The sequence below is a fragment of the Chelonia mydas genome, chromosome 1 (assembly GCF_015237465.2).
Source record: "Chelonia mydas isolate rCheMyd1 chromosome 1, rCheMyd1.pri.v2, whole genome shotgun sequence".
In the NCBI taxonomy this organism is placed as follows: domain Eukaryota; kingdom Metazoa; phylum Chordata; order Testudines; family Cheloniidae; genus Chelonia; species Chelonia mydas.
The window spans coordinates 19719727-19735841 of record NC_057849.1 but is presented as its reverse complement, the minus strand read 5'-3'; the positions used below and the strand labels follow the sequence as shown (position 1 = coordinate 19735841).

Sequence of the window (16115 nt, the reverse complement as noted above, 5' to 3'; positions counted from 1 at the left end):
ATTCAAGAAGGATGTTGATATATTGGAAAGGGTTCAAAGAAGAACCACAAGAGTGAGTAAATGATTATAAAATGTACCTTATGGTGATAGATTCAAGGAGCTCAATGTATTTAGCTTAACAAAGAGAAGAGTAAGGGGTGACTCAATTACAATCGATAAGTATGTGCATGGGGAACAAATATTTAATAATGGGCTCTTCCAACAAGCAGAGAGAGGTATAACATGATCCAATGGCTGGCAGCTGAAGCTAGACAAATTCAGACTGGAAATAAGATGAAAAAATTTAGTGGTGAGAGTAATTACCTACCGGAACAATTTACCAACAGTTGTGGTGGATTCTCAACTTTGATCCAATGTTTAAACCAAGATTTGATATTTTCCCAAAAAATCTGCTCCAGGAATTATTTTGGGGGAAGTTCTATGACCAATGTTATACAGGAGGACCGACCAGATGACCACAGTGGTCTCTTCTAGCCTCAGAATCCATGAATCTCTGCTGAGGGAACCCATATAGAGAGGTGCAGCCAGGTTTTACTACATTTTGCACTACCTGAGTGGAATCTGCCATGGAATTTAGATATACCAACTGAAACAGTGATATTTCTTCTTTATGTTGCAAAAGGTGTCCTCTGAATTTAGGGTCAGCTTCTGGATTTTGGCTGTGCAATTACATCCATGCTCAATGTGCCGCAGCAGAATTTTCCAAATCTATTTTCTCTTCTTTTAGCTTTTTGTTCCTCCTTTTGTGTTGAAGGTACACCCTGGATGACTTTGTGGAATCACAGAGCACACTGTGAAAGATGTGTGGAATGAAATGTCCTTGCTCATCCTCGCACACAGAGAAGACAGGCTCCAGTGTGCCGTGCTATTTGCTTTGTGCTGCACAGATGCACAATATCCAATAAAGTCAGAGATACAACATAAAAACCCCACCAAGACCAGAAGGAAGAAACCCCAGAGAAATAAACCATTTTTATTAAAGGGATTTTAAAGGTTTTTTTTCCTGGTTTTCCTATTCGTTAGCTTACCTCCCTCTGCAGCCAGCTTTGTAGAGCCTTTTGGGAAAGGGAATCATTGTTCACATGCATCAAATTTGAAATACTTTCAAAATAAAAAGTACTTTTAACCACAAAATTCTTTGAAGCAAGTTTTTTTCTTCCCCAGTGATTACATCAGGTTTTAAAATGGGTCGAGTGTATTTTTGTTTGTTTTTTGTGTATCTGCCTTCATGGCGTTAACCCTGCCGCTCTTCCAGGCATCAGCTAAAATGACCACTTGTGATGCTGTGAAACTGAAGAGCTCACATGACTCCAGAGAGATGAGCTTCTGAAGAAAGTGAAAGCCTTTAAGTTATACTTCTCCTTGGTTAGTTCCCTAAGGAAATCCACTCTCTCCATGTGGGAGGTTAGTGAAATACATTAGTAGCAAGAAGGTTGGTGCCCCATGTTTAATGATCCTTAGCCACAGAAGTCTCCTACTGCAAATGGAACATAAAGCTACTCTAAATTGAGAGATGAGGCCAGGCATTCTAGTTCACCTATTTTTGTTTCTAAGCTTCTTGTGTTTCTATATAGATACTTACATTTTATGGGCCTATTGTTAACTCCGTAGTCTGACATCTTGATTTCACGGACTACCTCTGATCTTTACCTATCCCTGCTCCAGTTCAGATGTTTTCTGTCCCATTTTTTACTGGTTGCTTTCCATTATAGACATCTCTAAATGATGTCTATGTCCAACATGAATGCTTCTCTCCACTCACTGTCTTCCAGCCTAACTAAACAATTTCCCAAAACTTTATTATTTCAGTGTGCTTACAGTTAGGATGCTCTGGCCCCAGAATGTTCCTCAGTTCCTAATAAATGTAAACCTCTCTTATTCACGCCATGTCTTCATCCTTATACTTAGACCCTGCAATTCTTCCCCATGCCTTCAATCTAGTTGTCCCTGCACATACATGGGACTGGAAGCATTTCTGAAAGAGCTGCCTAAGCCACCTTCCTAGCAATCTAAAGTTAGCTTCCACGGCCTCATTGGTACAAATAAGTACAACTGCAGACTGTTCCCCAGCACTCACTAAGAGAAAGTCTAGAGCCCTCATGAGACCCATCACTTTTGAAGCTCATAAGTAAGTTGCTGACTGTTTCTTACCGTCAACACATGTCCAGCTACCTGGATTTTTTAATGATCTAATCCCTGCCACAAGAGCCTTCCCCATCCCTGCAGGCTCTGTCTCCACATCTACTAGCCTCCGCAAAGACAACTTACTTGCCTGTGTCCAGGGAAGCAAACTTGGAGAAGCCAGCCAAGAGCTCTTCACTGTGACCCTGTGGGACATGGCCAAGTGTCAGCTAGCTGAGGGATTTGGTTTACCAGAATGAGGCTTCACTGTACCGCGTTCACAATGCGTTTACATTTAATGATGGGCAAACCTTCAGAGATTCAGAGGGTCATTACTGATCGTTCAAAAGTGTTGATCCAAACCACCCAGACTTTTGGGGAACGCAAAATTGTGCTGGATATTTTGAAGGGGTAGGCTCTCTCACCAAATTTCTGGTACTTCTTTCTGATGGTTTGGCAATAGTCCAAGAACAGTCTATTTTCATAGTCTGGCACTTACATTTCCAGTCCCAGACAGAACTCAGGCACGCTGAGATGCACAAAAATGTCTGTGTTCATATATGTGTATAAAACCCCAGAAAAGGTGTGTTTCACATTCTGTTTTGAGCTTGGGGGCAAAGATTTGGAAGAGGTCTTACTTTATCTTTGTGGGTTCACCCACCCTTAATATGTTAGTAGTTCCAGTTATAACCTTTGTCATCACCAGATAAAACTCTGATAAATCAATAGGTGAAGATCAAAATTCCTATTTAAATGACTGGCTGCATGAGATTCAACACCTGAATGGCTCCGAATGCAACTAATGGGAAGGCCCCTGTGTCAACATCCAATGGCAAAATTTGACCCTAAATGATCATAATGATGATGTTTCATTCACAAAATTAAATAAAATCAGCAAAAAGTAGAACCAGCTACAAATGGACAACAGAGGAGCAGCAAATATGCCCCACTTCAAGAATGCAATTAGGTATGTGTCTAGCTTTAAATCTATGAGTCTATGTCTACACTACATTGTAAACCCAGGTCTGTGGGACCTGATGTTTCCAAGCCCATGCTTGAGCATCCACACTTCATTGTAAACTTGGGTTTACAGTTGCTGGATCTGGGTCTCACAGCTGTGCTAATGCATCCATACTGCGCTACACAGATCTTCTGACATGGATCTGTAGATTTGAGTTGTGTACACACTGTAAAATGACAGGGCTTGGACTCAAGTCACAGAGGGACTCAGGCTCTGATGCCCCTCCCTGCCCCCCTCCGCCCCCCCGGCAGGTTCCTGGGACCCAGGTCCTGATTGCTTGCTGACCCGAGTCAGACTGATTTGGGAGTGGATGGAAGAGGGACTTGATCTCCAACCTGAGTCAGATTCTAGGCTTAGTGTGCAGTGTAGACATACCCAGTGTCATCCCAATGGGTTAGGAACATGCTTCAGTACCTTGCTGAACTGGGACCTTAATTCAGGGGAAATGTAACCAAATATAGACACTCGTACATCATTTAAAAGGTAATAGAGGACAAGGTCTGTTCAGCAGATACAGTTAGAGAATAAAAGACAAAAGACATCTCTGTGTGTCATTACTCAATGATGTGCAACATAAACAGAAAAGAAATACCCATATTTCCATGCACAGAAGAATGACAATTTGGATAACTCCTTATCACTCTGGTCTAAGTGAACAATCAAATATTAACAAATAAGCAAAAAAGGCACCTGACAAGTCTATGGATCATAAAATAGGAAACAATGATAATTCTTGCCTATGTAATTCTGAGAAAACCGTTTGAAACATAAAGATTATATTGATTGATTAGCATGATTAGGAATCTAACCACTTCACAAGAAGAAATAGGAGCAGCACTAGCAGTCACTGGTAAAAACAGTCCTCCCCTTTCACTAAGAGAGTGTTCATTTCGAAATATTTTTATATATTAACATTTGTGTTTCTAAAGCATCTTCTGCTTGTGGATGTCAAAGTGTTTTGCTTAAATCAATAAAACTTCACAACAGCCCTTCTGAGGTAAGTATCCCCCCGACACACACATTTTAAAGATGGGGAAACTGAAGTAGAAAGAGATTAAAGCCCTGATTCAACACAAATTCAAGTCCTAGAAAACTCCCAATAGCCATAAAGCATCTCCTTGATTACTACAGGACATGGATCAGGCCCTAAAAGCAACATTTTCAAACTTGTTTGCCTAAATTTAAGCACATGTAGGGTGAGATTTTCAAACACACAACATGTGTTAATACCTAATTCTCACTGAAAGTCAATGGGAATTAAGCACCTACTTGACATTTTGTGCCTTTGAAAATCTCCTCAGTGGGCCCTTAGTCAGCAAAGAACCTTAAGGCACATGCTTAAGTCCCACTGACATTCACAGGACTAAAGCACATGGTTAAATGTAAGCATATGCTTAAGTACTTTGCTGAATAGGGATAAACTTAAGAACATGCAAAAATGTTGTTGAGCTGGGTTCAGTAATAGGTAACCTAGTCTTCAGATGTACCAAACACGTCCAGTTTCCATTGCTGTCAATGGATGAAATTCACCCCTCTGCAGACGGCACACACAATAGCTACGCAACATTTAAGCATGAGCAAGGGATAGAAAATGTGTGCGTTTAAAGGCTGCATTTGTATCATTTTGAGCATGGCTATATGTAATGTTCAGGAGGGATGTTAAGAATTCATCTTCATGTGAAATGACTTGTCAACTCTTTCTCTATTGAGCTGAGGAGAAATTTTTTTACAAAACTTCGCTGCTAATGAGTTGGTAATGCCTCAGCAATAAACTACAACCTGCATCCGCATAAGCTTATAAAAATATCTTTTGGAGATAAAATTGGCATTATTTATGTGTGTCACTTAATATGAATAATGTATCAGTTTAGCTTAACCTGAATAATTCAAATCAAATGTTGGTAAACTCTAAAAGCCTTTTTAAATGGAGATTGGGAAAGAATCGTATCTCCTTTGAGACTTTCACCAAATGAGTTTTCTGTAGATCTTTTAACTTTTTTTTTTTTAAGATCCTGGTCGAGATAATGTGCCTTTTCTTTTTCTAGTGGGAGAAAATAACTGTTGTTGCTGTACGTTAGATGGCGAGCACAAACGACAGCATCTCAGATGTGTTTGAAGTAGATCATATTATTGTAAATTTTACATGCAGATTCCTCAGAACATGCGGTTTGCAGAGAAAGGGGGAGACTGGAAAAGGAGGAGAGATTTAACTTTTATTTGTGCATGTAAATAGCAGAACATGTAAGTTCTGGCGCAGTTACTTTCCACTGGAGCAGCAGTGATAGATCATTGCAGAGTGAGGTGAGAAAACAAAACCCCAGTCTCTTTGTTAATGCTTTAAGGTCTGTTTTTAGCCACCTATCAAGGCAAGAGGACAGGAAGGATTAATTTATTATGATAGATATTAAGGCAGCGCTCGATTTTAACTTGGGATACATGCCCATGCAAGGAAACACACTGGTAAAGTGAAAAAAAGAAATCAAGCCCAATAATAGAGCTAGTTGAATTTCCAATACTGAAATATTTTGGCCAAACCGCAAAATATTTTGTTTTGGAAATGCCCTGGATAGGTGGGGTGGAGGCCTCATGCTCCCTTTTGCCAGGCTCCCTGGTCAGCCTGCATCTCAAGGTGCACCTGGTCTTCCCCCTTGGTAAAGGAGGCAATTCCTCACAGATATCTTCAACAGGGTGGCTTGCTTGTTGGCCAGAGAGCCCACACTAGGGTTATGTCAGCCCTAATTACAAGATGAGCCTCATCTGAGAGGAAGCAAGTAATTCCTGTATAAAAAGGCAGTGAGATGCCACAAGGGGGGTTGGGCTGAGGAAAGTAGCTGAGTACTGCCTGAGGCCCGGCAGTAAGCTGAGGGTTGCCCAGGAAACAGAAGTCTGAGAAGCTGTAACTGGCTGAAAGCTGTTGCTGAAGGGAGCCCAGGTGAGGAAACTTTTAATTTTCCTGTGGAGTTTGTTTGAGGAGCCCTATGAAGCAGAAAAGAAGGGTGGGGCACTGCAGAGGCAACGGTGGCCATGGACTGGTGCTCAGGAAGCAGTGAGGGGACACAGTGCCAGTGTCCCTGGCTGTGGTACGTGATGGAAAGCGTAGTCCAGCTGGGGAGCCTGGACAACAGAGGAGACTAGACATGCGATGACTGAACTGCAACTCCCATGAGGCACCATTGCAGCATTTCCAAATTGAAATGTTTTGGTTTTCAGGCATTTGTCAACAAAATAATTGCAAGAAGACACTCATCATGGGGGATAAAGGAGCGAAAAACCCAATTTTTCATTGAAAACCAGTTGACAAAAAAATGTTCACCAACACTAACCCATATGAACAGTGCAACAACAAAGTACATAACCCAAATAGAAAACAAAAGCAGAATTAACTTTCTCCCAAAGGATGCCACATATGACTCTAGTATATGCTGAGGAGGAAGCTTTCCAGGTATTCAGACTTGACCTTTCCAGTTTATACTTGGAGCTGGTTAGCAGTCTGAAGCCTACAATCTCAGCTGCCATATTGAGACAGGTGACAAGAAATTAGACTTACATTACTGAAGGGTTTAAATGCCCATATCAAAACCTGATATTACATTTGTTGAGCCAGGGCAGTCAATGCTGGTTGCAAAGTAGCCTGACTGGACCAATAGGACAAAAGCAACAGTAAAAGACACCATGTTTTTCCCAAGTCACCTCCTTTGAGGAGATCAATACACAGAACATTATCTACAGTAATGCTAAACAAAAGCTAACTTTGCTTTACAACTTTCATGTTAATTATGCATCCTTTTATATGCATCAGTATCATTTTTCATATTTCTGTTGGATGAAAGCAGAAATATCTTGTCACACATAAAACAACTAAAACCAGATTGTTTAGACTTGTTTTTGGGTTCAGCAAGGCATATTTTGTTTTTTTAAATTTCTAATTAATTTGACAGTTTCATATCCCACTCTTCAAGGCACTGCCCCAGTGGGTTTCAGTTCCCCTTGGATCACTGATAAATACAGAAAAAGTGGCGAATATTTAGGGTGACCATATTTCCCCATGTTGAATATGGGACCCCTTGTAAAATTACTCATATTCAAGCAAGTTCAATGGCAATCAGTCTGAACTGTGCAGTACAAATGTTCAAATTAACATAAAGTTGACTGAGCCCCTGTTCTAAAGAAATACTGCGTAACTGGATTCTTTATATTTACCTTCTTATCTATAAAGCTTTAGGGTTCACACAGGGAGGGTGACACACACACACCCCTACCCCCCACCACACACACAGACACTCCCATACACGTCTCTCACAAAAAGCCTGTCTGCATGGTTCTACAGCTGGGTGTGTTCCTACCTGTGTGCTGGTGAAAGTGTGAGACCTGGAGCGTGTCTGCAGCTTGTCACAGCATTACAGGGTGAGTGGGAGCCCAGGCTGGTGGGTCAAGGAGCTCAGTACCCCAGTTCCAGGTGGCGCCCTGGGAGGGAACTTGTCACACCAGGGTGGGTGAAGAAGGCGCTGTGGAGCCTGCAGGGTCAGGGCACGAACAGGCTGGAAATCGTGTCCCCCCTGCCCTGCCACTCCAGAGCTTAGCTGAGGGGATGAGAGGCTTCTCCATGCCAGCGCTGTGCAGGTCTTGGAACACGCAGGGCTCAGTTCTTCCTGGCCAGTGCCCCAGGCTGGATGGTCTTGGCCTTTCCCAGGCCGCCTGCCCAGCCAGAGGCAATGGGGGAAGGAAGGAGCCTGCTGGCCAGGCTGTTGGTGAGCTGAGCACTCCGACCAGGGGCTGGTTCTCCGCACAGCGCTGGGAGCAGGTTGTGCCTCACTGTGGGGGGGCGGGATATGGAGGAGCAGTGGTGCTGTGGGGGTGAAGGGGCAAAGCAGGGAGAGGACAGCGAGAGGGGGAGCACATTAAGGGGCAATGGGTGGGCAGCAGAGAAGACACGTAACCAGTTGCCGCCCGAACTCACCAGCAACCACAGCGCAGAGCCAGTGCCGGTTGGAAACGGGACATGGGGAGAGGCCCTGCTGGCCGAGCGCCAGCACGCAGTGTGGGCTGTGCTGATAGACCAGCAAAGGGAGCAGCCAGCCCCGTGTGCTGCAGTTTTGCCCCGCCACCAGCCTTGCACACTCACCCCCATCATCAGCCACAGGACCCCCTCTCCACCGCTGGTGGGAGGGCGGATGGCGAGCAGGGATCCAGCCAGCAGCAGGACCCGCCAGTACTGATGGGGAGGGAGACAGAAAATACGGGACAAATTGCCAGTTTTTAAGAAAAAGTTGGGACACCTGCAGGAGGGCTTAAATACTGGACTGTCCCATGAAAAATGGGACATCTGGTCGCCCTACAGATACTCAGATGTTGTAAATCAGCATAGATCCATTGACTTCAACTGAGTTACACCAAGTTACAACAGCTGAGGATCTGGCCTGAAGCATTTTTGTTTTTCCCCAAGATCCTTTGTGTTATATATTTATTTCAAAGATAAGATTGTGAGGTACCTTGGTCTCTGCGCATAGGTACTTACACATGGAAAAGACATTTGACAGTACAGGGCTTTTCAATCTAGCAGACAAAGACATGACAAGATTGGCTGGAAGTTCAAGTTAGATAAATTCGACCTTGACATAAGCTGCAGTTTCTTAACAGTGATAGTAATTAAATACTGGAACAGTTTACCAGGGGAGGTGGTGGTCTTAGAACCTGTGCGTCTTAGAAGTGAGAACTATTTTAAAAACATGCTTTAGTCAATCTTCTGGGGAAAACTCTATAGCCTGTGTGTACAGGAGGTCAGACTAGATGATCATAGTGTTCCAAGCTGGCCTTAGAGTCTCTGAATCAGTGAATCTTTGAGGAACTGTGGGTTATGGAGGGGAAAAAGTAAAGCAAAGCCTTACTAAGACAAAACAATCTTTAAAGTCAAATCTGTAATGTGGGATACCATCCTATCAACTGTTCAAAATCATCATTCTTCATAGTTACATAGAATGAGACCACTGCTGAAATTAAATCCCATTTTCCATCTAAATTACTCTTCCTGATACATCTAGGACCAGATGTCATACGTGCAGGTATGGGGTGTTGCATGTATAAGCATGAGATAAAAATGGGCATATAGAAATGCAGAGGAATGCAATCCTGCACTAATGAAAGCGCTGCTTGCTGACTGCCAGTTTATTCTTCCATAGGAAAAGGGATAAGGCCAAAAAGAGGCATGTGTCGTTACATTCTTTGTTAGTATAATGAGGATCATGCTTAAGCCCATGGCTTCTCAGACATGCTCATGCTCCACTTCCACCCTATCCTATTTTACCCTGTATGCTTGTGGGTGAGGTGCTGAGTGCATCCTGGGGGGCACTGAGGACCCTCAACTCCCATACAAGTCCAAAGGGGTGATGAGTATGCAGCAGCTTGAAAAAACAGGCAACATACATTTAGTGCTATGGGAGATAAGTACCCAACTCCCTTTGAAATTCAGCAGGAGTTGGGTGCCTCATTCCATTAGTCTCTTTCAAAAATCCCAAGCTCAGCATGCAGTTAGGTTATTGATGTTAAGCACCCAGGTTTCTTGGCCATAGTGTAAGGGAGACTGTTTGCCTAAATGATAATAATAATAAAGGTACTAGTCCAAGCCCTCTACCTGATCATTACAAAGGCTGGAAATAAAGGAAAATTTCCACAGCTTGCTCTTTCTTCTAATAAACCTCCAAAACACTTTGGCAGATGAAAAGGCATTGCAAGAGGATAATGAAGGTTTTAAGGTGAAGTTTGTACTCACACTGGGTGTTGGACTGACAACCCTGAAGTCTTCTGTGTATCCGGAGAACAGGGAACAGTTGTGCAGGTGCCCGCAGTCACCTGGAAATGTGCCTCAGTTGTGCCATGGAAGAGCCATCCCTGGAAGCAGCCAGGCTGCCGAGATTGCAGACAAGGGTACTGATTTAAAGTAGCATTGAGATATTGATACCCGTCCACTAGGAAGTGGGCTGAAAGCAGCAATGCATTTCCGTGTAGGCGTCTGAACTGTCATTAAATGTGACCACTGGAGCCGAGCAGAGATTTTTCATCAGAAGTGTTTCCATTTAAAAGCTTTTCATATTTTTCAACCGATTCTAATAACTTTCAGCCCCTTTCAACCTGTACTTGAACCAGAGCCCCAGAGCGCATTAATCTTCTGTGCCATATGGCCCTAGCCATTGAGACTTCTAGGACTGGTGGCTGAAATTTTCCAAGGGTACACAGCTCCTGTTAAAAGGCAACAAAAGAGTTCACCAGAATTCATTGCTCACCCACTTCTCCATCTAACAGTATCTGTACCAAGTGCTGCTATTCAAATTCTTCTGCTTACTCCAGTAGGGATTTTTAAGCAAATCATATTCGTTTGCAGTCATTTTAGGGGCTTTTTTTTTTTTAGCATTAGATTGATTACTAGATTGCTCATTTGATTTACAAGTTATTATATTTGCTCCCCCCCATCACTGAATTTGATTTCTCATCTGGGTCTATCTACTCTTTCAAATCCAAGTCTGCTGGGTTTGTTTGGTCTTATTTATTTATTAAATTATTTTAACCACATGAAATAACTACTTGGAGACCTTTCCCTTTCTTCCCTGTTTTCATTATTTTTACAACACAATAGAACTCCTAGAGTTCAACAGCAAACCGTGTGCCTGCAACAGCATAATGAGTGGAATACATACAGCGCTGTATATGATATCAGAATTGATCCCATGGTGATAAAACTAATATCACCAACCCTGGGTTGTGGCACCTCAGAATGAATCATGGGGGAAGCACACACCGAGAATGAAGTAGAAGGCTTTTATTTACACATTCATCTTGCTAATCAGGCGTGGTGGGAAAAAGAAATTCAGAAAAGAAAGTGCCTGGCAGTTTAACAGGAACTCTGATGAAATATTATATTGTTTAAAGTTTGCCAGAGTGTGGTTCTCTAAGGAACAGAATTGCTTTAGTGTTTTCTTCATCTCACAGTGTTTCCTAATGGAATCTGCCTTCTACAGAATAGTGGACAGAGTAGCATACAGAGCGTTACATCTCTTTCACAAACAGAAGTTGGTCCAGTAAAATATTTTATCTCACCCACCTTGTCTCTCATCTCTCCAGGTAAACAGACTAAAAAACTTTTTATTTGTTAACCTTTTATTTGTATTACAGTAGTGCCTGGAGGCTGCCCTGAAGCCAAGATCAGCTACCCATTGTGTACATATGCACAGTAAGAGTAAAGGATAAGGTGGGTTTGCAGAAGGGCATATGGGCAGCTTGGCCAAATTGTGTTTAAGACAGGATTAAAGGGGAAATAGGAAATTGTGGCTTTCAACTACTTTTACATTAGCACTCAAATACATTATTTTTTATTTGTATATTCCTTTGCAAATAGTGAACCAAATGCACGAGGGGTACTATACCACTGAAGTTATTGAAGCAGCATTGAATTTGACTCATTAAGTTAACCCTCAGAATGAACATCTCTGTGATGTAAGTAAGCAATTTTTAATTTCCCCTTACGCAGAATGAAGATGATGACGTGCCCAGGGTTGTAGAGGCAGCCAGTGTCAGAGCAAGGGTGACCAGTCATCCTGATATTATTGGGACTGTCCTGATATTAGGGGCTTTGTCTTATATACATAACTACAGTAACTCCTTACTCAACGTTGTAGTTATGTTCCTGAAAAATGCTACTTTAAGTGAAACATTGTTAAGCGAATCCAATTTCCCCATAAGAATTAATGTAAATGGGACGGGGGGAGGGGGGGCAGTTAGGTTCCAGGGACATTTTTTTCAACAGACAAAACACTATTTTTATATATATATACACACGCACACACATGCCCATATATACAGTATAAGTTTTAAACAAACAATTTAATACTGTACACAGCAATGATGATTGTGAAGCTTGGTTGAGGCGGTGGAGTAAGAGGGTGGGATAGTTCCCAGGGAACGCCTTGGGGCTAAATGATGAACTAGCACTCGGCTGAGCCCTCAAGGGTTTAATATGTTGTTGTTAATGTAGCCTCATGCTCTACAAGGCAGCAGGAATGGAGGGAGGAGACACAGCATGGCAGAGAGAGACAGAGACACACACTGTGAGAGTGAGACACACACACACACATTGCCCCTTTAAGTATGCTGACGCCACTCTAAGTACACTGCCTTTTTAAGTAGATCAGCAAGTTGAGACAGCAGCTGCTACCAGCAAGCTCCCTCCCTCCTGTGCCCTGTCGTGTCCCGCTCTGTGGAGATGGGGCAAAGGAGCAGGGGGACAGGATCGGGGGGAGGGGGACACCCTGACATTAGCACCCCTCTTCCCCCCCCCAAACCCCTCACAGCAAGCAGGAGGCTCCCGGGAGCAGCTCCAAGGCAGAGGGCAGGAGCAGCACGTGGCAGTGGGGGGAGGGACAGCTGAACTGCCGGCAATTGATAGCCTGCTGGGCAGCTGCAGCACAGGGAACTTAGGGGAGCTGATGGGGGGCTGCCGGTCCACCCTGGTTCTAAGCTCCCACCCGCTCGCTGCAATGGGCTGCTCCTCCTGCAAGCAGTGGACAAAGCAGGCGGCTGCCAAACAACATTATAAGGGAGCATTGCGCAACTTTAAACGAGCATGGTCTTTAATTGATCAGCAACATAACAACAAAACAACGTTAACCGGGACATTAAGTGAGGAGTTACTGTGTGTATACACACACACCAAAAAGTGTCCGGATTTTTCAAACTTGCTATCTGATCACCCTAGTCAGAGCAGAGACAAGAACCCAGGAATTCCTGTTGCCCAATCCTATGATCAGTCCAATGGAGTAGGTACTTTTCCTCTTTGTAATTTTGGGCACATTCATAATTGTTGGCAGTATAGCTAGACTTTAATCCTTTTTATATTTGTCTTATTTATGTTTCCGAAGCATGTAATCAATTAGCATACATGCTTATGTGTGTATAAGGAAGCATATGCAACTTCAGCCCCGCCCCCAGCTTTTCTCTCTCTAGACTCTTTTGTGTTGTGTTTTTATTTTAAACAGATGGCTGCATCAAATTCCATGATCATGATGGACAATTAACATGTGCAATTGGTGAATCATGACGGAACATTCCTATAGATAAATACAAGATGAAATTACCTTTGGATATTTTAGAATCATGGAGACAATTTCCTTCTTTGTACTCCCCCATCTTATTCTAGCCATTTAAAATCTCTTCCACAACATTTCATATCAAGCCAAGTTTAAAAATAAAACAACCACAAAGAAAAAAAAAAAACCCACTTCAGCTGTAGAAAAATGGGATCCAAGATTTTGAAAAATGGACATCTGCACATAGGTTTCACCTAATAAGTGGCCTGATTTTCAAAAGACAATGGGAAGAAAATCAGGCCATTTTATTTCGATGTGAAATATAAACTAAGATGCCAAAAAGCTTACTCTCTTTTTGAAAATCTTGACTCTAATATTTATTAACAAAAAAAGGCCTACATTTTGGGACAGTAAAGTTTGCAGCAGAACACACCCCATCCAGACAAAATCTTAAAAAGCATGAAAATAAGAAATTAAGGTGATAGACTGTGCATTCCTTCCCACTTTCATATTGCCTGGAACATACTCTGACACAGTCAGACATATATATTTCAGACTTTGTCTCCAACAGATACCAAAAACAATGCATACCCCAGCTTTGTCCAAGTGGTACTTGAAGGCAAAACTTGAACAGTGAGTTCATATGCTTTTATACCTGTTCTTTGAACAGATCAGCCCATCTCAAAGTTCCACATTCCATGCAGTTGGGAAGTTTTTCTGCTTTAAGATGGGTGAGGCCACTGGTAAGATTGTCCTTCATTGTCATACATTATCATCAAACCACCATAAAGAATTCAAATACCACTCAAAGTTTATATTCTTTGTTATGTTTTTTTGCCATTTCAAATAGATTTTTACAAAATAAAGATTTAAGCTTATGTTAAAACTGGAATTTATAGTGCAAATTTAACTATGGTGCAGCTACTGCTGCATCATAATGAAAACAGATCCATTAAGAAAGGACTTGCCATTTGCAATGCATGATGAAGTGAAAGTAGACTGAAAAGTGACTGCAAAAATTACATTGAAGAGCTCCATATTTATTCACTTCCAATGAGTTTCTGATCAAATTTACTGAGTTTATAAATCAAGATATTTACCAACATTTTCAAACTTTGGTGCATTATGCTTCATAGATTCCAAAGCCAGAAGGGACCATCTAGCCTGATCTCCTGTATAACACAGGCCATAGTACTTCCCCAAATTAATTCCTAGGGCATATCTTTTAGAGAAACATCCAATCTTGATTTAAAAATTGTCAGTGATGGAGAAGCCACTACCACCACTGGTAAATTATTCCAATAGTTAATTACCCTCACTCAAAATATTATGCCTTATTTCCAGTCTGAATTTGTCTGTCTTCAGTTTCTAGACATTGGTCCATGTTACTGCTAGACAGAAGAGCCCATTATTAAATAGTTGTTCCCCGCATTATTTATCGACTGTAAGCAAATCACCCCTAACTGTCTCTTTGTTAAGTTGAATAGATTGAATTCCTGGAGTTTATCACTACAAGGCATGTTTTCTAATCCTTTAATCATTCTCATGGTTCTTCTCTGAACCCTCTCCAATGTATCAATATCCTTCTTGAGTGGTAGGTACCAGAACTGGACATGGTGTTAGAGCAGAGATTGCACCAGTGCCAAATACAGAGGTCAAATAACTTTTTGCTCCTACTCCAGATTCCTCTGTTTATGCATCCCAGGATCACATTAGCTTTTTTGACCACAGCATCATACTGAGAGCTCATGTTCAGCTGATTATCCACCACGATTCCCAAATCATTTTTAGAGTCACTGCTTCCCAGGATAGAGTCCCCCATCCAGTAAGTGTGGCCTACATCCTTTGTTCCTAGAAGTATACATTTACATTCTGCCATATCGTTTGCTCTCACCCGGTTTACCAAGCAATCCAGAGATCACTCTGAACAGTGACACTATCCTCTTTGTTATTTACTACTCCCCCAATTTTTGTGTCATCTGTAAACTTTATCAGTGATGATCTTATGTTTTCTTAAGCCTTATGCTCTTATGTTTTGTTCAGTCCTCAATCATTGTAGGCAACTAACATTTTCATTTATGTGCTTTTAAATGGAGTGAAGAGCCTAATAGTTGACAATGTAGAAAACGTTGGCTGATTGCTTTGATTTTTTTTGCTGTAAACTCATTCTGGCATCTGAAAATTTAGCTGAGATCTTTCTGCTTCTCATGCCACCCTAGTAATAACCACTGATTATTTTGCTGGATAGAATCCAATGTGCTCTTCCATTCCTGCATCACCATGCTAATAGTACGGCAGTAGATGTTTGCTTTGATCAGAACCATATGCAGGTCTGATGAAGACACACACAAAGACTGAGGAGTCTTGGTAATTTGGACAACCTTCTCTCTTCCTTCTCTGAGGTCTCTAATGACACCTCTAAAGTTTCCATTCCGCTGTTACTTTCCTGTTGACTTTTCCTAGAGAAATTTAAGGTCATTTTTAGGTTGCACAGTAATTTCCAGGAAGAACAAGGTGTCAGTTATACCTGTGCTATTTTCCCCCTTTCCCTGAATTTCCTAGAGTTCCCTGCCGTGGCAGAAATTATCTGAGGAAACCAAAACACGATAGTTCCTTAGAGACATTTGTTGAGGGAAAGAACTGCAGTTCCACTGCTTTGCATTACAGAATCTAAGCTTCAGTTGAGCATTATTGATTTCTTCAGCAGAACCTGCCACTCCATTCTATCTAAAGGATGTGTATACTCCTATTCAATCATTTGGGAAATCCTGTCTCATTGATCTAGTAAATCCACATACTTGAAGTACTGTACATTATTTCCCTTATAGGTGCGATTTGTGTTTTATTCTTATTAGCACTAACTAGACACCATGTAGGTAGATCAGGGCATATTGATATTA

General features: G+C 41.9%; 1 long non-coding RNA gene across 1 annotated transcript; it reads left to right on the top strand.

Annotated features, from left to right (window-relative positions):
- Positions 1 to 5955: 5955 nt before the first annotated feature.
- On the top strand, positions 5956 to 13996 carry LOC122461974. The gene is made up of 4 exons (XR_006284287.1): positions 5956 to 6074; positions 11306 to 11381; positions 11529 to 11626; positions 13165 to 13996. It is a non-coding gene; the product is annotated as an uncharacterized LOC122461974 (long non-coding RNA).
- Positions 13997 to 16115: the final 2119 nt, after the last annotated feature.